Raw genomic sequence first — 25617 nt, forward strand, 5'->3', positions numbered from 1 at the left:
TTTATTTGAAAAAATGAAAAAAACATTTTAAAAATCAATTTATATGCAATTGTACATTGTAAGTAGGGAATTTCATCATGACATGTTCTATATCAAATACTTTTACCATATTCATTCTCTGTATTGCTCTTTCTTCTACCCACTTCTACCTTGGTGTTTTGTTTTGTTTTGTTTGGGGCTTTGTTTTCTGTTGTTTTCCCTTATAGTTTCTTCAAGTGAGAAGAAACATGCTATACTTGTCTTTGTGGGAATGGCTTATTTCATTTAACACAACCATCTCCATTTCCATCCATTCCCCCGCCCCAACAACATAATTTTCTTTGATGTCTGAGGAAAACTCCATTGTGAGTATATCATATTTTCTTTATCCATTCATGCATTAGTGGGTACCTAGGCTTTTTCCATAACTTGTCTATTGTGAGTAGTGCTACAATGAACATGGGTGCTCAGTATTTCTAGAGTAAGCTGACTTTGGGAGTATATACCCAGAGGTGGCATAGCAAGATTGTTTTTTGTTTTTTGTTTTTTGGTGGTGGTCGTCATTGTGTGGCTTGAACTCAGGACCTGGGTGCTATCCCTGAGAGTTTGTGCTTAAGGATAGTTTGAACCATACGTCCACCTGTATTTTTGGTAGTTGATAGAGATAAAAGTCTCAAAGCCCAGATTGGCTTTGAACCCTGATCCTCAGATCTTAGACTTTTGAGTCACTAGGATTGCCAGCATGAGTCACCAGTACCAACTAGTATAGTTCTATTTGAGGAACCTCCATACTGATTTCCATAGTACATGGATTAATATTCATTTCAACAGTGAATTTAAAAATAAACAGAGATCCTTTGAATTAGAAACAATCTTGATATAAAAATGAGCCCTATTATATAAAAAAGACTACAAAACTTTTTCTAAAAGGGCTTCATTAAAAATGAAATATAGGGCTGGGAAGGTGGCTCAGTGGTAGAGCGCTTGCCTTGCATGCCTGAGGCCCTGGGTTCAATTCCTCAGCACCACATAAGCAAAAAGAAAAAAGCCGGAAGTGGCGCTGTGGCTCAAGTGGTAGAGCGCTAGCCTTGAGCTGAAGAGCTGAGGGACAGCGCCCAGGCCCAGAGTTCAGGCCCCACAACCGGATAAAAAAAAAAAAAATGAAATATACAGCATTCAAACCTCAGTATTACAATTTTTTTAAAAAATTAAACATACAAAGGATCTTTAAGGAAATGTTCAGTTATGTTTGGTGTGTTGTTGAGTTTAACTTATTTTTAAGTAACTGTTTTTCTCTTGTGGTAGGTAAGATTGAACCTAGGGCCTTGAGTTTGCTAGGCAGGGGTTACTATTATTTTCTTTTTGAGATAGTAGTGTCTCACTAACTTGAGGCTGGGCTGGACTTGAACTTCTGATCTCCCACAATCCAACAGCTGTGTTACAGATGTTCATCACAATGCCTAGCTAAGTGACTCTTGAAGATTCTCAAAGAGCAGTGCAAGCCATTTACGTGAATGGGAATATCACAAAGAAACTCATGACTGTATAATTGACATGCATTGACATTTATATTTTAAAAACAAGAAAAGATCTTCTATAGACATACTAACTTGAAATCCTATTGATACTTTTGAAAGAAACAAATCACACTTGTGACCTTAAAGTTACCATATGATGAGATATTATTAAAATTATAATCATTATGTATTCTTTGAGTGTGTATGTGTGTGTGCGTGTGTGTGTGTGTGTGTGTGTGTGTATGTGTGTGTGTGTGTGTGTGTGTGTTGTGTACCAGAATTAGGAACTGAACTCAGGGCCTGGGCACTCTAGCTTTTTTACTCACAACTGGCACTCTACCACTTGGGTCACAGTTCCACTTTCAGTGTTTTGCTGGTCAATTGGAGATAAGAGTCTTGAGGAGTTTCTTGCCTAAGCTGGCTTCAAACCTTGATCCTCAGATCTTAGCCTCTGAGTAGCTATGATTATAGGGGAGTGCTAATTACACTGGCTAATGCATTCTTTACATTTTAGTATAAATGAGTCACTTTTCATATGATTTAGAAAACAAGGAGTATTGCCATACTCCTTTAGCGAAGAAATCAGGATTTGGAATTCAACTAAATTATGTAGGAACCAATGAGAGAAGGTTCTAGTATGCATCTTCCCTCTACTTGCTGATTTGGAAGGATCAATTTGTGTCTGCACCAGTTGTAGTGATTTTCACACACACCCTCAAAACCCCAACAAGGTTTTGTAGAGCAGTATTATTATGCCTTATTAAAGATGAGGAAGTAGAAACTTAGTGAGATTGTTTAGTTTCCCTTTAGACCACTTAGAAACCAAGCAGAATTATCCTCAGGTCCTTTGACTCTGGGCAATACCATGAACTAAATAGTAAATGAGAGGGGAGTCCAAGGGACTAGGGGTGCCACTTACTTTTACCTCAATGTGAACAGCAGATCATGAGACATCTATTAATCTGCATCCTTTTTTCCTACCATCTTTTCCTCTTTTCTTACTCTACCTCTCATTTCAAGGAGGTTGGGGTTCAAGGTTAGACTAGAGGATGTTGAACTGAACTGCATTCATCTTTTTGCCTATCTAGTGAGAGTGAATTGAGTTAGAAAACAAACAAAAAAAACCAACTAGGGCTTCCAAATTTCTCCCAACTTTTCACTTTGGCTTTGGTGAAATATAGCAGGTGGGTGATGAAACGGTTCATCTGGCCAAAGAAGGTACGAGAACTATTTTTCCATGGGCACCTCGGCTGTCCCCGGGGCCTTAGGAGAAATAACAGACAGACAAGCTGTGTGATTGGCATGTTCTTATTTCCTGGGTCATGTCTGCCTCTCTGTGGCTCCCCAAAAGGAAGGACCAGGAAGACACTCTCTTGGGTTTTAGTTTCAACCTTTTCTACTTTTTGGCCACAGCATGTTTCAAATTCAGAAACGGTGCCATCTGCTCGACTTCATGAACCCCCTATCCCCTCATGGTTGCTGCTTTGCTTCTCTTCTCTGAGGCAGCAGCTGCGGGGTCTCCAACCCCCAGTCTGACCTCATAGTAACTTGAGCCTCAAATCAGGCTGTCAATGCATTAAGTATGTCAGAAAACCGTAGATGTCCAATATTTTTAGTAATCCAATCCTCTATACATTTCCTCTTCAGTAGATCCAAATGTTCTCTTCTGCTTTTGCCTGGCTTTTTACCTCCCTCCCTCTATTCCTTCCTTCTTTCCTTCTTTCTTTCCTTCCTTCCTTCCTCCTTTCTTTCCTTCTTTCTCCCTTGAACTCAGGGCCTTGGCGCTATCTGTCCCTATTCTTTTGTGCTCAAGGCCAGTGCTCTATCACTCTGAAGCATATCTCCATTTCAGGCTCTTTGGTGGTTAATTGGAGATGAGTCGCTTAGCCTTTCCTGCCAAAGCTGGCTTTGAACAGTGATCTTTAGCCTCCTGAGTAACTCAAATTACAGATATGAGCCACTGAAACTTGGCCTGCCTGACTTCTGATACCAACTTTCTGGCCTTGCTGCTGAGATGAAGGAAGGTTTACCCAGTACCCTTGTTCCTATAACCCCATCTTGTATTGTTTTCCCTTTCTCAATAACTCTCTCAGTTACCAGATTGCTTCTGGACTGAAAACTAAGGTTATTCTTCCTAGTAGCTATCTTATGATGACCTCTTGCTTACCTGCAGGCTGGCTTATTTCATGTTCCTGAATTTCCCACTGGTATATTAAGTATATCTGACAAAGCAGGGTCTAGTCACAGCTGGTACTAGAAGCTCAAACTGGGTTAAGCAAAGTGAGGGATGTATTTCAGGGTTGGTGGGTTATCTCAGAACCTGAGGGAAGGGAATGGGAGATTAGCTCCTTGAATGAAAGTCTTCAGGAGGCCAGGCACACAAAACAGTACTTTCGGTTGTCTCTGTCTGGCCCTACAGTCAAGATCTTGTCTTACATCTTTTTTAAAAAATATATCTTATTGTTATTATAAAGGTGATGTACAGAGGGGTTACAGTTTCCTAAGTCAGGTCATGAGTACATTTCTTTGGAACAGTGTTATCCCTTCCCTCATTTTCTTCCCATTTTTCCCTCCCATCCCCATCCATATGTGGTACAATTCATTTTCAACATAGTGAATACCACTGCTGCATTTGTCACCTTGTGTCCCTGTTTCTGTGTCCCCCCTTACCCTCCAAAAGACAAATACATTAAAGAACAAGACAAAAGGAAACAACAGCAACAACAACAAAAACCCTCTTGTTTCCATTTCTTGGAGTTCATTTCTATAAATATTATTTTATATGATCATATGCACCTAGCTATTTATTCCTCTCCTAGGAATATACTTCTTTAGTCTCACTTTCTATGAATGCCTAGAGACCTATAATTTATCATGTCCCAGTGTATTTTTTGCCATCCAGTGTATTTACCTTGTAGATCTATTGACACATTCTAGTTACCACAAATGAGGTAAACCATGTAAACTATGTTTCTTTGTGTCTAGCTTACTTCACTTAATATAATTTTTCCAAGGAAGTAAGCCAGGCCAAAGAAACATAGGTCCCATGGTTTCCTCTATTAGTAATAACTAGTATATGTCTAGGACTAGCAGAAAAGGTCAAAAGCTATGTACATATGAATATACAAGATAATGCTAAGTGAAATGAACCCCAAGATAGGGACACAAAAGGTTTTATCTTTCTTGTTGTTGTTTTTAATGTACTTATAATGTACTATGTGAATTTTTTTGTTTCTTTTGTATGTTCGTCCCCCATGGTATAACTCCTGTTTTCCATTTCCTTATGAATGGTACAAGATTGTTGTTCTTCGTAGAAGAATAGAATTCCTTAAAAACTTGATCCTTCTGTCTATTCTTGTTTTGCTCTTACTTTTTCTGCAAACCAGTTCGACCTCCTTCTAGTACGTGTGGTTGCCCGACTAGTCTTCAAGAGCCCTATCTTGTACTTCAGCTTAGTCAGTCCAAAGAAACGATTCAAAATCGACAAGATTCACACAGTTTGGCTTTAGGTAAATGTCTCCTTTGTCCAATGAACCAAGGTTAAAATACTAACCAAAGGTGTGTCCTGGCATTTAAGATCGAGCTCTCTGGGAAGTGGAGTTCTCAAAACAATGCTCAACAAGAAATGTACTCATTGCTCTACTCATGTAACTATAATCCCTCTGTACAGCATCTTTACAATAAAGTAATTTTTTAAAATGAGAATTGCTACACCCTGAGATCTCTTGTCTATTACATCTGTCTGGCCCTCTACCCATACCAACGTTGGTATACTTTTCTCCATAGTCTCTGGAGACTGTGTTAATATCTACCTAGGTGGGCTTAGTGTCATCAAAGCACACACCTGGCCCTTGTGTCTGTTTTCCTCCAGTGGGTATGTCTAACACACATTCTCTAGGGTTTCCTTTCCAGGGATATTCCCTTTTATTGTGAATCTATGGAACTCCACACACAGACCAGATTCCCTCCTAACTTCTTCCACCCAACTTCCCAGAGGAAAAACTCCCCACTCTTTATATAGAGTTAGCAGAAAAATTCAAGGAACTAAAATAAGTCCGATGAGAATGAATGCATTTCGGTAAATACATGCTGAGTCCAGGACTCTGTGCTAGTTCCTGAGGTTCAGGGAAAGAAGGATTTATCATCTACTTGGATACACACCAGCAAAATAATCAGCAAATGGTACAAGGCTGCACATGCTGAGTTATATTTCACTGTTAGGACAATATATGCTTGTAGGAACCTGAGGAAGGAATCTCACAATCACTAAAGGCACTAGTAGTGGCTTCTAGATTGACGGGCCCAACTGCCCTGGATGGTGTGTCCCACTGTGTCCATGGCATCCTCATAGCCTATAACTAAGCATATGCTTATTACTCTGATAGGGCAAATACCTTCCCCTCCACTGGCAATTTTGATTTAAAGACATCTGTGAGCTTGACCAATTTTTCCTGCAATCTGAGGTCCTTCCTGTCCAATCTTCCTTCCTTCCACTTCCCCTGCAGAGTGAGACCTCCAATAGTCTTAAGGCTCTATCTACTACCTCTAGCGCACCCTCCAACCATTCTCTTTTATAGGTGTTTGATGCAATACATCTCGTATATCTAATCTCATTTTCATCCACCTCTGGGAGAATATATATGAACATAATGGCAAAGAAAGATAAAGTATGGACCTGGCTGAGATTACATAGGTCTAGGGAATTCAGAAACCACTTAAATCAGAAATACAGTCTGGGCAGGGGAGAAGGTGCGTTTCTTTTGATAGGTATCAGCTTGATTTCCACAGAGGCATATGTGGACTGTGTTGATCTGGAAGGCAGACGCACAGGTAGCACTTGAAACGCTGACAATTATGATAATCACTGAGAAAGTTATTGATAGCAAGAGTATCATTAGCAACATCAATAAGGCTATTAATGACAATAGCATTCATATGTAATCTAACATTTATGTCACCCTATGCCAACGGTGATGTTTTTGTTCATGATAATTTATACTTGTATCTTGTACTTTCTTCCCAACCTTAAGCACAGCCCTAGCAGTGGCTCTTCACTTGCTATTTTTCTCCTTCCTCTCTCTTTCTGATTGATTCAATAGATTATAGTGATTATAGCACATTTCTCTTCTCTGGAATTTAAATTAGAGGCTGTGAGCAGTGAGGAATAGAGCTTAATTCTATACTCCACACTCTTTCACTTTGGTTTTTATCTCTTCCTTTCAGTGGCCCTCCCTGGTGGACTTTATTCCTCTGAAGGCTGTTACTCTAAAGAATCCCAAATATTTGCCTCTCCCCTGAACTCCAGATATAGCGTTCTTTCTATGGAAACATCTCTGTGCACTAGGATAGGCCTAGTGAAATCTCACAGATTTCTATCCACAGTGATTCCATTGGTACCACCACAACCTTCTCTTCTCCTGTTGTCAATGAAGCCACTCATACTAAAAACTCTCGTGCCCACACCTTTCTACTTTTTATATATACATCTCTCCTTCAATGGCTTTTATTTATATTATTATTTATACATATAATAACACACATGCATACATACACATATACACATACACAACAGTGTACAATATGGTGGGATTTTTTTGCCTGTCCTGGGACTTGAACTCAGGGAGTGGGTGTTGTCCCTCAGCTTTTTTTGCTCAAGGCTAATGCTTTACCAATTGAACCATAGCTCCACTTCTGGCTTTTTGGTGGTTAATTAGAGATAAGTGTCTTGGGGATTTTTCTGCCCTGTCTGGCTTCCTCAAACTTAAGTGTCCCACGTAGCTAGGATGACAGGATGTACCAATGGCCCCCAGTTGATGTTTTAAAATATGTGTAAATTGTAAAATGGTTTACTCAAACAAATTAATATATGGACTACCTCACCTACTCACATCTTATTTTTGGCAAGAAGATTTAAAATCTACTTTTATAAAGATTTCTTAAATATGTAGGGCATTAACTAGGCTTGCCTCATTGTACAGGAAATCTCTAGAACGTGTTCCTATTGTCTACCTGAATCTCCACCGACAGCTTCATCCTGATATCATGTCTTAATTTTCTTTTAAATATGTCCAGCTGTTTTTATTACTTCTGCTTCAGTGTCTAGTCCCTCATCCCTTCTGCCATCCTAGGAATTTTCCTCTGCTTTTCAGCCTGTCTGTCAGATTGATCTGTTTGTGCAAGTCAGCTTTCCTATTTACAACTTCAGTGTGTTCTCATAGCCTGCGGATTAGCAGGAATTGTCATGAGAGGTCATTTACAGCTGAGCCTGAATTCATCTGTTTCATCTTCTGCAATTCTTGCCTAACTTGCAGGCATGCTATGTCATGGTCACAGCTAAACCTTTTTATCTCCCCAACATGAATATATTTCCATATATCCAGGCTCTTATACTTGGTCCATGGCTTATTATAGTGTGGTAGGCAGGCCATTGTTCCATGCTGGAGATGATTTAAATATTGCCTGCTCTCTTGCAAGTTTATGTCTATTTCTGGTGCAATTCATCCTTCTCTGTGTTCCAATGGCACTCTGTACATTTATTATGGTAATTTCCATAGGGTTTTAGAAGGATGGGTAACATCTGTCTCTTGCACTCAATTGAAAGCTTCTCTGAGACAGGGATTGTAGAATGCTTCCAGTTTTAAAGCATGGTGACTGGCAATAAACGTGAATGCCATAGGAATGAATGAAATCCAGTTCATTCAACTCATTTCATAGACAAAGAAACTCATTCAGAAAGAAATAGAGACATTATATATGCCTGCGTCACAGTTATTGACATAGAATCAGAATTCAAATTTAGAGCTATTTTCATCACAGTCTCTACCTAGGCATTTGCCAGCTTTTCCTTTTTCTTCAGGTAATGACAGGACATAATAACCTACTCTCCACTGAAGGCTGAGCCCTGGAGTTGCACCCCACTCCCACTTTTTCTGAAGCTTACAAAGAAAGGTATTCGGCACGTCGCACCTCATAAGGACCTTTACAATCCCTGAGGTATGCAGGTACAGGAGAAATGAGAAAAATATCCCTGATCTTGTAAACACACTTCCCAGTCTTCGATCAGACCCCAAAGCGCTTCACACCACCCTGCCTCACTCATTATTGTTTTCTCAGATTCCCTTCTCAATGAAGTCTCTTCATGTCTCCCCAGCAAGGATCTTATGTGGAAACAAGGACCAGGTTCTTGGGGTCACTTTCTTACTTTATCTAAAGGGAATTCTTAGTTCTGGAGTCATTAGATTTCCCTATCCAGCCCTTGGTAAAGAATATAATTGGTTTGTTTCCCTAGAAGTAGGTTGGAGAAACAACACAATAAGGACATAAGAGTCAGAGATGGAGATGTTAAATGTGTTGTGGTGTCATGCTTTTTCCTGATTTAAAAAAAAAATACTTCCTATTTGTGAACTAACAAACAAAGCTGCTTCCAGAGAGAGTTGAGGTGGTAAACAGTGTTAGTTGAGATCAACTCAGGCACACAGCACCTCTCTTGCCTGACACAGACACCCTACCAGGGGTCTACAGAGTGAGAAGGAGAACAATCTAAGGAGGGGCTCCTTTGGTATTCATGGAAAGCAGGGACCATCATGCATGGATCAGTGTTTTTCCTTAACTGGGGCCAAAGCTCTCCGTTCATCGAGAAAAGAACAAAGAAGGAGAGAGAGAGAAAGAAGACTCTACTAGAAAGATTGTAGGCTAGCACACTAAGTACTTAGCTATCCATCGTCTCCTCATTTCCTCTCCCCTCATCGGAGCCCTAGTCTCAGCCCTCTACTGTCGAGAGAGACAATGCCTCTGCCTGTTCCCCTGTCCCAGAGGAAGGCCTTGTGAAATCTCATGCAGAATGCTAGCAATTGCTCAAGCTCCTTGGCAACCTAAGAAGATGCCCATCAAGACTCTGAAGCTGATCATGAGCCGATTCATCTACCCAGCCAAGGCTAGGTGTGAGCAAGGGTGTGGTTCCCAGACTCACACAGACTTCTCCCCACTACAACCGAACAGTCTGCCTCATCATAGGCTAGAGCTCTTTTCCTGCACTCAGACTGATAGAAAGAGCCTGGATCCATCACACACCACTCCAAACTTGAGTATCATTCCCTTACACCCCATTCTCTTACTGAGTCACTGGATTATGTGTTGTTAAATAGTATAAAATCCTCCCCTGCCTGCCACACTGGACCTAACACTGCCCAGTCCTATGGTTCTCTCTTTCTCTCTCTCTCTCTTTGATATTGTCAACCTGTGATTTTTATCCATTACTTCATTTGGCAAAGAGTAGACAGCCCCATCTTGCTGATGAATACTAATCCATGGAAGTGCAGGCATGATTCATAAATCCCAAGATATAAATGTATAAATATCTCCAATAGGAACACAAAATTGTGCTCCTACCTCAGCCTCCAGAGTCTGACCCTTTGTTATCTAGCTCTTTAATGACAAACTGCAAAGTGAATTATTATAAAAAGAAGCAATCACTGTGGATTTTTAAAAAATAAACTTCTAATTCCAAATAGCATCATGTTTGCATTTATAAAACCACAGTTAACAGTTTCTCCATGGTGATGGTGCAAAGACAATTACACATCAGTGGTTTGCTGTGAGAAAGAGGCAATTCAGCAGTGGAAGTCACATGATCATTGTGATGGTGATTGGTGTGGTTGTCATGTATTTCAGATGGGAAAGAAGATCTGAAAGCAATGGTAGTCTGCCAGAATGCAGTCATAGGATGCACTTCATATATATATATATATATATATATATATATATATATATATATATATAACTAGAACTTACACGTGTATGTATATATTTTATATATCATATATTTTCTATTGTATTGTATAGTTTACATATAATATACATATATGTATTATATATACACACACACACATATATATATATATATATTGAAGTCTCACGCTTACAGTCTAACAGAAAATAGTAACTGCCTAGAATAGAAAAACCTTAGTTTTCATTCTATTTTATAGCTTGCTTTTACTAAGGAAGTGATTTTTTTCAAATTGTATGGTAATGACATGAAACATTCTTTTATAAAAATTTCAATGAGGAAAGTAAAGGGGAGAATATGGGCAAGAATGAGGGACAGACCCATGGTTTCCCTTATTTGCAATATCTAGTATAGGTATGAGTCAAGCGGAAAAGGTCAGATAATGTGATGTTAGGGAAATGAACCCTTAAATATGTATTTTAATGTTTTCGTTTCTTTCATGCATGTGTTTCTAATGCATTTATAAGATTATTTCTTTGTTGCTTTGTATGTCCCTCCCCCCACAGTGTAACCCCCGCTTTCACTATATTTGATGTCAGTATAACATGTGGAGGAGATGGGGACAAACAAGTCGTTTAAGGTTTCAGGTGGACCTGTTGCAACAATGAGAAGTACAAAATGTCATGTCAAAAGCAGCTTTACAATGACGGTGTGGGGGGTGGAGGGGGGTATAATTGGGTGGGGGGAGGGGGGTAAAATTGGGTGGGGGGAGGGGGGAGGCGGGGAAGGGAAGTGAAGAGTAAACAAAGGAGGAGGCTGCAATGCTTGGTAAGAAATGTATGCATTATCCTGCCCATGTAATTGTAGCCCCTCTGTACAGTATGTTCTCAAATAAAATAAAATACAATTAAAAAAAAAAAAAAGAATGAGGGACAGAATTGAGAAAAATAAGGGAAGGGGTGGGTGGAAGGGAGGTGAAGATGTTGTAAGGATGACACAGATCCAGATGCATTGTTCACATAAACTGCTTTGTTAAATGACCCAAAAAACACCTCCAATACAAACCCTAAAAATTAAGAAAAGTGAGGGAAGGGGTGTGTTGGGAAGGATGGGTGAGAATGTTGAAAGGGATGAGTGATCAAGATGCACTGTATTCATAAACTGCTCTATTGAATGGCAACTCCTTTGTACAGCTTCTTAACGATAATAAAATTAGTCAAAGAATTTGCTTCTGAGACTAGGGCTGCAGCTTATGTGTGATGCCCTGGATTCAGTATCTAACATGTCCCTCATCAAATAACTGCTTGTAAATTAGATAGATTTAAAGAAAAATAAACGACAGTGGAAGTAGTGTGAAGTCGTGGCAGATCACCTGAACATGATGCCTTACCTTTGGAAAAGACGTAGCTAAGTGAAATAAATGCCTGCTTTAGGCAGAGTTCTAACTGTTCCGTGAATATTTACTAATCTCTTCTCCAAAGCAACCCAGTGAGGTCAGTTTACTGTTACCAAATTTCAGTTCCAAAGGAAATGAAGCACAGAGAAAGTAATCTGAATAAGTAACAGTAACTGATATTGTTGACTGGTAATAACGGATACTGTTAAGATTTAGTGAAGTGAAGCCAGACACAAGCAACCCACACCCGTAATTTTAGCTGCATAGCAGGGTGAGATCCAGAAGATGATGGCCCAAAGTCGGCCTGGGCAGAAGCAGCAAAAAGCTAGGCTGGAAGTGTGGTTCAACTGGAAGAGCACCCACAAAGCAAGCATGAGGCCTTCAGTTCAAACCTCGACACCGACAGCCAGTAAAATAAAATAATAAAATAAAATATATTTTTAACAAAGATATAATGAAGGAGGAGTAACAAGGAAGTTGACAAACATACACGGTCCAGAATTAGATTCATGCTTGTCAGGATTACAATCTTGCAGAGACCTCTATTGAAACACGGCTGCCGGTACACTCAGGAAGCTACCATCCCAACCACTCCATTACCATAAACTTGTCAGCGGATTTCTCAACAGAGAACCAAAGAGAAACATTTGCTCCTCCTGAGAGCTCAGGGAACAAGTGGTTCACCAAGGGGGGTTCCTGAACCCACAGGGTCAGCTACTTGGGAATATGACACAAATGTCTCATCTCAGCCCTACTGACCCTCGGAAGCCAGTGGCAGGGTCTGGCCATTTGTGCATTCACAAAAGCCCTCTTCCCTTGCCAGGCTCTGACAGAGATTTCCAGGAGTCTAAGCCTCTTTCAACTACTACCATATTTAAAGAAAGTTGTCAGGGGTATTTTAAAAGGGATTCTTAGATGCCTGCTGTGAACAAATAATTAGTATGTGCTCAGACCATGCAAAGATCTATTCCTAGCATGTAGTTAAGGGTGGCATTGTAGCAAGAGATGCTAAATTAAGACTAACATAAACAAGAAATCCAACACTCACACTTGCCAGGTACTTTAAGTGAGGTTGGAGGAGACGGACTAACCTAAAAGACTCAGCTAACCAATTCACTTATGTCCCCTGCTACAGCAGTCATCACACTGCTTGTTCTGTCTAAAGTGGGAGAGACTCTCCAAGAGACATACAACCTACCTGCCAATGCAGACACATATGCGTAAATAATACAAGTAAATGAATAAGGAAGAGATGCGACCTGGGGGGCATAATGATTAAGAACAGAGTATTCAAGTGACAAAACTTGCATGAAAGAGTAACATCCCTTTTTGGAATTTCTTTGCAGAAATGCATCTAGCTTTCTCCAACCTTGTGGATGGAAGTCATGTGTCAGTAGTAACTCTTGGAAGTGGAATGGCACAAGTGTTAAGAGTGCCAGCCTTGAGCAGAAAGGCCAAGCAAGAGCATAAAGCTCTGAGTTCAAGCATCAGAACTGGCACACACTCTCTAAGCCTGAGGACTTGGGAGTTGGGGAATGTATCAGAATGTAAGGAGAGTACTGGAATGTTCATCCCAAGCTGATGAAAAAGGCTTACTTCTCCCACTCGCAGTAGGGCGGGTATGAAAATGTGCGAGAGTGAGCCCTGGCTTTCTCTCTTGCTGGATCAATGATCACACTAAGAATGAAACTTCTCTTCACCTCTGTGTCTTCATGTGTCCAATGGAGACAATAAAAATGGTGCCACCGCAGGGCTGTGGTAAAAATTAAGAGTTAATTGCTACACTGCTTTAGAGGAAAATCTGGTACAATAAGAAGCACCATAGGGATTTTAATGACCATTAGATGATGACCTTGAAGATTTTTCCCAAGTCCTGATAAATGCAGTTCATGTCAGAAGCAAGGGAGTCACGAAGGAAGAGAGCCTGGGATGTCTGGACTAGAATATCTTGGGATAAGGTCAAAGTCAACTTAACTTGTCAGGTCAACCTGACATTCTTCTTCCAGTCCCTAGGAAGAGACAGCAGGAAGACACAGGAAAAAGAGGTATAATCTGCTTAGTTAGAGGCCGTGAATTCAAAAAGTTATACACAGTCTCATTTTGTAATAAGAAGAATTTTCTGAAAACCATTCAAAAATATTTACCTAGCTAAAATAAATGTTGCTGAACAAACTTTACATGATCTTTATGCTTTGGCCAATGTAAAGGATGGAAACTATAAGAAAAATGAATTGCCAGAGTAACAATGTATAATTCATTTTATACACCTTGTAGTTTGTTTTACTATTACTTTAAGATATAAGGTCAAAGTCCTGTGTTCACAGATCTGTTGTGGGCCAGCAATGTTCAAATATAACCATCATCCCTCAAAGTAATTAACTCACAATGAGTAAAAATTAATATTTAGATTATCACCAAGCTTTCTAACTCTTAAAACACACATTAGAATGCATTTCCTCTCTTCTTTATCAACAGTCAAAAAACAGCATGACAAAAATGTAAACACTCTTTAGGGCTTTGAAATGAAGGAGTCATTAGAAACAAGGCTTTAAAACCCAAACAGAAATTATCTGTCCTTAGAGTAATAATCCTTAAACTAAAGTTTATAAAATGCTAAGTGACATTTTTAGGAGAAAAATTAATAAAGAAATCAAGAAGAAAGTTAAAATCTGCGACCTTTAACCCCTCCTGAAGATTCAAGTGCATATTAGCATATCAAGACTTTTAGTTCCCCAAACCCCATGACAAGTTATTTTACTGTCTTTGCCTTAAAGCTAGAAAGGAACCCAGGGCTCGGAGAGATCATATGATTTACTATAGTAGTCAATTTTCTGTTAGCATAAGCAAATAGCTCAGGCTGGGTAACTTACAAGGTAAGAAGATTTTTTTTTAATTCACAGTTTTAGAGTCTGAAAATCTAAAAAGCATTTCACCAGTCTAGATGTGGTTCCACTGGAACACAAATGAATGCAAGAGGTAGAATGAATGCAAGAGGTAGAAAGGACAGGGAGAGGTGGGAAGCCATAGAGACTGAAGAGTGGTCAAGCTGGTTCCGTCATTCCAAGAACTTATTCAGAGGTCTCAGGAAGGGTATTCTCTTAGAAAGGCCCTTACTAGGCCCTAACTACATAAAAGGGAAGTAATATGTCCTTTCATGTGTGCTGTTCCTTGGGTTTGAACTCAGTGCCTGGGTGCTATCCCTGAGCTTGTTTGCTCAAAGCTAGAACTCTACCATTTGAGCCATAGTTCCATTTCTAGCATTTGGGTGGTTAGTTAAGATAAGAGTCTCATAACTTTCCTGCCTAGCTTGGCTTTGAAAACCATGATCCTCAGATCTCAGTCTCCTGAGTAGCTGGGATTACAGACATTAGCCACCAGCAGCTGGTTTAATGCCTCTGAATAACAGCACACTGGGAAGCAAATTTCTAGCACATGAGCTCTTGGGTAGCACATTCAAACCAGACTAAACCATAGCATTTACTAAGATGATCCAGCGAATGAGATATAAAGTCTGTACTCAATCTCATGTAGTCCATTTTCAGTTCAACTTGATCTTGTAATATTTTATTATTTCTCTTTGAGGAAGAAAACTCTGGCAGTTAAATCTTTCTTCTCTGACCTTCCGAGTTGAGTACAACCCAAAGCAGGGCAGTCTGTAGCAAAAACTTTTCCATATTCCTACCACATGTCTTCTGAACTTATTGGATCTTAGAAAACTATTCCAGGGATAAATCTAAATGTCTAGTAGATATGAATTCCCGAAATACTAGTGAGTGTGTATAAAACCAGCACTTCTTAGAGGAGAACAATTTGTATTTAGAAACCATTTGCAGGGCTGGGAAGGTGGCTCAGTGGTAGAGTGCTTGCCTTGCATGCATGAGGCCCTGGGGTTCGATTCCTCAGCACCACATAAGCAAAAAGAAAAAAAGCCGGAAGTGGTACTGTGGCTCAAGTGGTAGAGCGCTAGCCTTGAGCTGAAGAGCTGAGGGACAGCGCCCAGGCCCAGAGTTCAGACCCCACAACCGGACCCAAAAAACAAAAAAACAAAACAAAACAAAACAAAAACCATTGCTTCTATAGCTATTAATTGATAATTGGAGAAAAAAGGATTATTTTAGAAAGAAAAGTTAGAAATGGCTAACTACACAAAGGAGTAATACATTCATTCACCACTTCCCTTGTTATTAGGAAGAGGAGAGAGGAATTTTAACACAAAAGAGAATACATATTAATTCACACAACCAGAAAGAAATAATATTACTATCCAAAGTGACATGGGTAGGAAAGAAATACAACATTTTGCTTACTGAGATTTATGTGCGGCAGAGAGAGCTGAGGAGAATGTGGCAATGACTCTCATATTCCAGTCTATGGCTTAAAGACAGTCACATTCTCTTCTTGAAGCACAGAAAGCTATACTCTCCCTCACTCAACATCTTTGGGGTGAGTGCTGGTACTGTATCTGAGGAGAGTTATTAGGGACCTGAGCTAGTACAGTGGTTCTTCCTTACTGCCAGAGAATAACTCCACACTTTTTTCTTTCATAAAAAGTTCAATCCACATTGCTGCATGGTTGGGACTTCTGTAATAAAATACAGGTTTCTGGTGTACAACTGGACTGCATTTTTAGTCACCTTCAAATGACCTAGAACCTTGTTATGGGCATATGTATTCAATAGACTAAACCATAATACTCTAAATAATACTCTTCCGCAAACAGACTTCAGAAGTGCACCTTTGCTGGAAGGCAGAAACGATATTCCTTGTGATTTCAGATTCATCGAACAGCTCATTCCCTGGAGGCTTTCCTCCAGTCTTCTTATCTCATCCATCTTTAAACAGACTACAGAGACAAATTTCCTTTCAGGCCATTCATTTTTACCAAAATAAGACTAGACATTTGAAGGACTTTATTTTTAAAATGCTTTTCCAGTGAGAGAAAATGATGATTACAGAGTAAATCCTTACCCTGCACTAAGCTATTAAAAATGTTGGATGAGAATGTACAAGAAAAAGCAGGATTGAAACCCAAAAAACAACCGAACGCCATGAGTCTTGGGACATAAACCTCAGCTGGTTCTGTGTGGCCTATTCTGTATGTGGTAGAAATACAACATTCCAGATTACTGCTCAAAGTGTATTAGGAAGAGGCATAATTATAATTTAGATGTGAAACCTGAACATCTCTGAATTAGTCAAACTTATTAAGCAAACCAACTAAGGGTTTCCAATGGATAATGGGAAATAGATTTTTAAAAAGCATAATGTATTGTTCCAAATGCCTTTCATTTCTTCTTATAATTTCTATACTATAGAAACATGTAAGTCTGTTCTGATTGTTATTTAAAAAGTGACTGGTCATGCATTACTATAGATAGTTGAGATTCTAATATCTTACATATATTAGTTTGAATTGGTCCTCACAAATCTTCTATGAGGTATCGTAACCTCATTTTACAGCCAAGGAAACTGAAGTCTGAATGGCAATTATTCCAAGGTGTCATAGCTAGGAAATGGCAGACTTGAGATTCAAATGCATGTAGATTAACTCTAATTTTAATATTACATTCATCATGAGACCTTTTTGAGAACTAGAGTCACAGCACCTTTATTTCATCACTGAATGTCAATCTTGAAATTATAGCATTTTATTAGTTTATTTGGGGAAAGAAAGGTGAATACTTTTCCTGAGCTTCTACACTTGTGAGTATAACTTCTCCCCAATTACCTATTCTGCATAAAGCACCAACATAAGGCCGGGCACCAGTGGCTCACGTCCGTAATCCTAGCTACTCAGGAGGCTGAGATCTGAGGATCACGGTTCAAAGCCAGCCCAGGCAGGAAAGTCTGTGAAACTCATCTCCAATTAACCACCAGAAAATGGAAAGTGGCGCTGTGGCTCAAGTGGTAGAGTGCATGCCTTGAGCTGAAGAGCTGAGGGACAGCTTCCAGGCCCAGAGTTCAAGCTCCACAACTGACCAAAACAAAAAAACAAAAAACAAAAAACCTCAAGCATAAGAATCTGTTGTTTGTTTAAACAAATAAAAAAAACTAGATACGTCAGGGTGATAAGATGCTCTAGCCAACGGTTACATTGCCCAAACAAGGAGTAAAAGACATAGTCTACATAGGCTGTCAGTGTACAATGGAGCTGGAAATAGTCATTTCTGCATTCTATCTACAGACTATTGTCTTACTTTTGAGAATCAGTCCACTATTCTGAAATGCCTTTTGAAATATTAGTGATAGAGCAGTGTTGTGGGGAGTTGAAAAAAGTAACAGGATTTCAAACACTTACATCCATTTGAGAAAAAGATACAACTTTTAAGAGAGCTATAAAATAATATTATTTTTCACATCAATGATGATTATAACCAGGTGTTGCTGGCTCACAGCTGTAATTGTAGCTTCTCAAGAGGCTAAGGTCTGAGAATCATAGTTCCAAGCCAACCTGGATTGGAAGATCTGTGAGATATATGTCCAATTAAATAGGAAAAAGCTAGAAATGGAGCTGTAATTCAAGTAGTAGAATGTGAGCCTTGAGTGAAAAACCTAAGGGACAGCACCTAGGCTCAGAGTTCAAGCCCCAATACCAGCACAAAAAAAGAACTATATAATCTTAGCAAATGTTGATTTGCATAGTAGAGACCTACAAAACTGATGTGAACAAAATCCTTGCCACTGGATATCATGGTTAAGAGTGGCTTTGAAACCCCCTGTCCATCATACATGACTTAGTTTCTATGCTATTTTCCCACTACCCCTCCCTATATAATTCAGATGATCAGTTCCATTACTTGAACATGCATATAAAAACCTACCCTGAGATAAAAATTCTTGACTTTTGTCCTTGGAAAGAAATCAGTCTTAGGCAGCTCCTTCAATCTTTTAAAATACTTGTATAAATGGCCAGGTCACATACAAGTATACAGAGTCTGCCACAATATTAGACAGTCTCACTAACTCAGCAGTTAGCCCTAGTGTTGCAAAAAACAAACAAACATGAAATGCCAGCTCCAAACCCTCTGATACCAAGGTCTCTAATTCTGAGCAACAAGGCCCAATGGAGATTTTGGCAGCCATTTTCTTTTGCTCTTTCCCATCGATTTCCATCATAAACAAAATATTTCTGATCCTTTTATTGTGTGAAATAGTAACCATATTAATAAGGACCCTAAAGTCGCCTGGGACCATCTGTATTGCTGTCGTAGGCCAACACTTCAGAAGGCTGGAAAGGCCCCAACTGCAGATGATTGCATGAACTGCTGTCCTGGGAACCCAAACATGGCTCCAAATTCTCTGCTCCTACCTCTGACTTAACCATGAAGGGTTTCTAGAGATGGTGCATCAAAACCAACATGGAAAGAGTAGATAGAATTCACACTTCACACCTTTACTTTGCAAGTGCTCTTGGTGCTACAAGACAGTTTCAAAACCATTTTTTAAAATTTATTGTTTATCACATTTCAGATACTTTGGAAATTCAATGCCAAAAAGGTAAATGTGTAACTGATATTTGAAATCCTCTGACCACATTGAGTCTTGTAGGACTCGGATACGTGGCAAAATATCCCCTCAAAAAGCACCAGGAAACAATTCCACTTAATGAGCAATTCTCAGCATCATTTGCTGGCTAGCAGTTTTAGATGGCTATTAAAATCTCAATCAAGTTTCTTTTCACTCTTTAATTATAATTTCTCCATATGAACATAAGCAAAATGGTATCAAAATGAACCTATTATATGTAGTACTAGAAACATAAAGTTCATTGAACATCAATTTTTATAATTCACGAAATTTTCAGAAGACTAAGGTAAAATTTAAAACTCTTTGTATCCTGGCATAAAATTAAGATCCCATTTAGTAACTACTGGTAGAACCTCAACTTATATGATGAAAGCCAGTATTATTTTTCTCTACAACATTATATATCCCTCTTCATTAAAGAGTTTTGCTTTTGACCATAAGCTCAGAAGCATATGACGATCAGAGATACAGGATCAGAGCCTCAAGGGATCAATGATTTGCCAAGTTCTTATAGCCCTGTCCACCCAACTTATTCTATCTGGTGCCTGGGCATGTAAGGAAATTCTTCCTAATGAAACAGGAGGAGACTCTGGCTATAGCAGGAAGAAAAAAATATCTATGCATAACAATGAATGTTTGTTTCCTTCCACAAAAAGAGACAAGGAAGAGAAATCCATAATACGCCTTATCCAATTTTAGGCTACAAAATATTCTACTTTATTTTCACTTGCTTCCCTATTTATTAGCCGATGAAATGAGAAACTTTAAAAAACATATTTGACAATATATTGAACTTTAAAACTTTAGACACTCTTCTGAAGTACAGATTAAAAGACTGCATAGCAATTAAATGGTAGACTTGACGATCACAGGAAAATGAAACCACTAAGTTTCTGTAAAACAGTTTAGATCTCTGCCCTATCCAATGCAATGTCACTGGCTTTGAGCACCTGCCTACTAAAGACTCAGCAGGGGACTGGTCCAACTGGGGACTTCCTATAAGAACATAACAGGGTGCTAGTGGCTCACACATGTAATCCTACATACACAGGAGGCTTAGATCTGAGGCTCAAGCTTTGAAATCAGCCCAGGCAGACAAATCCATGAGACTCTTATCTATAATTAACTATCAAGAAGCCTGAAGTAGAGCTGTGACTCGAGTGGCAGAGCATCCATCAGTTGTGAATAAAAAAAGACCAATGAGAGTATGAAGTCCTGAGTTCAAGCCCTATGAAGGAAGGAAGGAGTGAGGAAGGGAGGGAAGGTGGGAAGGGAGAAAGAAGAGGGAAAGAAAGGTAAACATCTAAGTGCAGAGCAAAGACTTAATACAAAAAGAATGGAAAATAACTTGCTAATTTTTATGTTGATTACAATATGTGAAATGTTTTGGATATATGGGATTAATATACAACTTAAACTAATTTCACCTACTTTCTTTTTGACATAAGAATACTAGAAAATTTCAAATATGGTTTACAACATATCTCTATTTGGTCTCATGGGCCTAGCTTCTATTTTTGTCCCCTGATCCATCAGGAGCCATAAATAATTGCTCAATAACCATAATTGTTCATTACATCCCACATTTAAAAACGAGGCAGAGCCAAGGAGAGAGCATGTGGCTCTGGTGGATATAGATTTCTCAGGCTTTATTTAGCATGCATAATTGATTGATTTTCTAAGGTTATAAATATAAAATTAAATATGTAAAGAGCTTTTAGAAAACTATTCATCATATTTCTTTAGAATAATGTTTTGATCTTTACAAGATTAAATGCCCTATGAAAGAAAATACATCAAGCACCTGGACATGTATTGGTGGGTAGGTGAAATAAATAAACATGAATCTCTAGTATGCTACATGGGTATTTTTTAACCCACTATTCTGGCATCTATCATGTTCTTGAATTAGATCCAAGCTCTGATGTGTCAATCATAAATTTGAATCCTAACCTTAATAATCACTTAACTATTCATTATTCCTACCTTTTCTATGTAAAACAAATAGCTCACAGGAAGAATCAACAAAGAGAATTTGTAATTTCTGTTTTCTACATTCCCACTTGGGAGGACTATTATCATTGGTTCTAAGTGCATATGCTCAATGCATCTAGAATTCTAACCAAGTTTTTCTTGACTGAATGTTTTTTGGGTTATTACCTAAGATCTGTAAATTACCTTTTCTTTCTTTCTTTTTTTGCCAGTCTTGGGGCTTAAACTCAGGCCTTGGCGCTGTCCCTAAGCCTTTTTGTGCTCAAGGTTAGTGCTCTACCACTTGAGCCACAGTACCACTTTTAGTTTTTTTAATTAATTTATTGGAGATAAGAGTCTCATGGGGTCGTTTCTGCTCAGACTGGCTTCAAACCATGATCCTCAGATCTCAGCCTTGTGAGTAACTAGGATTACAGGTATGAACCTGGCTACATTTTTTTAAATAGACACAAGCTATTTCAGCAAGTTCAATAAATTCTTCTTTGTGAACCATCTCCCTTTATCAAGTTCTCATCCATCCTGAGAACACACTTGAACACACCTATCCCAGGTAATTTTTTAAGTAGATTACTTCCCCTGTAAGGGGTACACTGATATTTTCTTGGGAGGAAAATGTATAGAGAAGACTCTTACAGAATACTCATGCTATATATAGATTTAAATATACTAGATGGAGTTTTAGTTAAGTTTCTATAAATCAGTCATACAAAATAGTAACCAATGAAAATAAATCATAATGGCACAATGGAAAATAAAGAATATTATCTTTCAAAATGTCCTTGGCAAAGGAAAGGGGTAACAATGATCGACAACAACTGTACTTATTGCCTTACTCGTGTAACTGTAACCCCTCTGTACAGCAACTTAACAATAAAATAAAATACAAAAAAAAAGTCCTTACTGAACCCAATCGCACTACCTCTGACATGTAGCTATGGAGCTTATCAAGAATGTAACTTTGCAAAAAGTTGCAAAATCTTTTCACACCTCCAGCTTTTATCTGTAAATAAAAAACCCAGGAATTCTAATCACTCCAACATTCACAGTGACTGCATCTCCATGACGAATCCCTCACACTTTTATTTGTATTCATGCCACCAGAATTTTGCCCAATTCCTGACATGGAGAAAACAGTCAACAAATCAGTGTTGAAAAAAGATGGGAAGGTGACACCAAAATATGAAAAGGGGAAAGGGAGTGAGGGAGAGAGGAAGTAAGGGATAAAGAAAAGAAGGAAGGAGGGAAGGAGGGAGGGAGGGTGGGGAGAGAGGGAGGGAGAGAAGAAAGGAAAGAAAGAAAGAAGAAAGAAGGAAGGAAGGAAGGAAGGAAGGAAGAAAGGAAGGAAGGAAGGAAGGAAGAAAGAAAGGAAGGGAGGGAGGGAGGGAGGGAAAAGCCATATGAATAAATGTCAGGCATGGAATATGGCAGATCTAACTATGACATCTGTGTCTTTCATACTAATGGGCTATGGAAGAAATTGACATCAATATCTCATCACCTTACACATACTCATATATAGGCAATTTGCATGGCTAGAATTCATGCCTTCAGTAATATTTTCATAAATTAAGGAAGCTATATTTGTCCCTATTGGCCTCTCACAGGACACTTTCCTCTTTTATAGATTTATTAGCATTCACAAGTCCTCACCTTTACATTTTTATCATTTCTAGCCATCTGGGATTCTATATCACTTGAGAACCACTTGAGAAAAGTAGAATTAACAATAACAAATACATGAAAACAGATTTCAGTGCAAATCACCCTAGATAATGCTCTGGGAAGGTACTAACACCAATTTTTCTGTCCCCTCTGTTTTATTTAGTGTTCTTATAAGTTCAAACCCTTTTCTCTTCATCTTGAAAACATACAGGATGAAAAATAACCTGGTTGTTTATTTCAACTCAATATTATCTTAGATCATTGCTTGGCTATATTTAGCTCTCATCTTAAGAGCTCACCTTATTTTATTTTGAAATATCATTTTCAAACACATGATTTTCATATAAAATTCTTTATCATCTTCTCCGTTCATGATGCTCTGATGATACATTGTTTTATTTTCTTTTATTTTGTTGTGATACTCATCCTGAATTACTTGAACTCAAGGCCTCACATCCTCTCTTGGCTTTCTCACTCACTATACCCCTGAGCACAGCTCTACTTTCAACTTTTTGGTGGTTAACTGGACATATGAGTTTCAAAGACTTTCCTGCCATTGGCGCCCTTAGAATCATGATCCTCAAATCCTCCTGAGTAGCTAGGATTAGAGATGTGAACCACTGGATCTCGACTTAGGACTTGTTTCAATTTCACAGAAACTACTGCTGTCTGTACTTGTCCACTACATTCTTTTCTCCTTAGAAAAACTTTCCAATAGAGTACACGCAATGGACTTAGTAAAGCAAGCATGCTACTTTCCAAACGTTCACACGTCCCAAGGGTATGCATCTCTTGCTGTCCCTAGGGGATAATGAAAAAAATAATGGTTCTTGGATTCAGGAAGACATTTTGCTTTCAAATCACTTCACTTTTTGCAAATTACTTTGAGTTGCAGTTTCTTCTTCTGCAAGAGGGTAACACAACACAAAAATAGCAGGACCTTTGTAAAAAAAAAAAAAAAAAAAAGGAAACCACTCACTTCCTCCAATTAACATGTTCAAAAGTACTGGCTTTTAGACAATGAGCACATGTTACAAAGAAATTAAGAATCAATGATGTCCAGAATTGGTCTCCTCTGACACTGATTAGTGGTAAAAGATGAGATCTGAGCCCAGATATATCTAATTCTCAATCCGCCTTGATAATATCAGTACAGACAGAGGACATGAAAATACCGTGATATTAAGTAGCTCAAGTGCTATGTTCTCCATAGCTCAAGTTCAAGTTAATTGCTCTCCTCCCTGGACTACCACAGGATCTCACTTGGTATTTATCCACACATCAACCAGTAACTGGAGGCCTCCTCTGTCTTGGACAAATTATCCTTCTGTGTGCATGTGGATCTGTACATGGATTGTAAACTTCCTGAGGTCAGAAGAGCACTTCGCAAACCTTAACATCTTCACTCTGCAAAATACCTAACTCAGATGGTCTAAAAATGTCAGGAACACCTTCAGATCTAAGCTTTGCAACTGTCTGTGCTGCATGACTGTGAGTAATCCTAATTCTCCTGAGCCTTGATTTTCATATCTCTAAATATATGATTATAATGCCGCATCGTGTGTTTATTGGGAGCCACTGTCTGGGAGACAGAGCACTACAAAAACATGTCAGAAAAAAAAATGTCTGAATGGATGTTCTGCACCAGCAGTGGCTGTATCCATAGCAAAGCTTTCTTAATTCTTTTACCTCACATCTGTGCTTTAAATTCTGCCCAGCTTCAATGTCAACCTCCAGATTGTAGTGGATGATTCCTGCTCTCTGCTGCTGGTCTTGATGGGGGCTGTCAAGTCCTGCACCCCAGATTGTTCCAGGTATCAGCTTAACTGCCCTGTTCTGTCCTTTGTCCCCACTCCAGGGCAAAAGCACACAGGGCACTTTCTTCCACTTCCTAGTTTACTTCCTCCACATTGCCTTGCTGGGCTCCCACTCAGTATTCCAGTTCTGACTGCCATTTCTTCTATAAGCCTAACCCAGCACAGGTCTCTGAAGAGTAAATGATCTCCTGAGTACAAGTCCACACACAGTCCAAGCAGCCATATGTGTCTTGGCCTACCTGTTCCTACTACACCACAAGTGAACTCAGTCCCTGTAATCAAGCCCAGTGCTAATGTTTAGCCGCTTTGTTGTTTAAAGAAATATCCGAGGTCTTGTAGTCTGTCTTGAATCTTCCATCTCTTCTCCTTCATGCCTAGCTTTTCCTGCTGGACCTTGTCAACACGCTGTTAAAGCGTTCACTGCTTTCGCAGCTCATGATTCTTGCCCTGTCATCAACCTGGTGCATCCACATGTTTCCTTCGTAAACTTTAATTTGTTTCCTCTTTCAAATTCCTTGAAGTGCTCCCTTCCCTGTGAAAGAAGCCAAGGCACTAGCACATCCACAACATAAAATTTATGCAAATCCAATTAATCCAATCAGAGCTTGTTAGTAGAAAGCCTATCTTAGGTGCTCTTTGAAGTCTTTTCCCATGAATGGGAATGTTAATTAGAGGAATAAATTTAGAAGGATAGTGTATCTTGCAAGGAAACTAAGCACATTTAATGCTTGATACTGTATACTGGAAATCTGAGTTCATCTACCAAGGAAATGCTGTTGTGTTTCATACAAATATCAACCAGTGTCTTCCTAAAAACAACGCTACATGGTCACTCATCTTCAGATTTCTACACCAATATAGACATGTGTACATTTCATTTTAATTTTACAACATATAAGGAGGATAGTGATTGCATTTATTATACATGTGAGCACACCTGTTAGGCAATTTGGAAACTGCAAGTCAAGATAACTTAATTTTAGAAGCAAAATAGTAATAAAA

At 38.9% G+C, this 25617-nt stretch overlaps 1 protein-coding gene across 3 annotated transcripts in view; it reads right to left on the bottom strand.

Moving 5' to 3' along the window:
- Plppr5 (phospholipid phosphatase related 5) overlaps positions 1–25617 on the bottom strand; it is a 123096-nt gene that overhangs the window by 78092 nt on the left and 19387 nt on the right. The gene's annotated exons all lie outside the window — the stretch shown is intronic.

The sequence above is a fragment of the Dipodomys merriami genome, unplaced genomic scaffold, assembly GCF_024711535.1.
Source record: "Dipodomys merriami isolate MVZ:Mamm:240054 unplaced genomic scaffold, mDipMer1.0.p SCAF_7, whole genome shotgun sequence".
Taxonomy (NCBI): Eukaryota; Metazoa; Chordata; class Mammalia; order Rodentia; family Heteromyidae; genus Dipodomys; species Dipodomys merriami.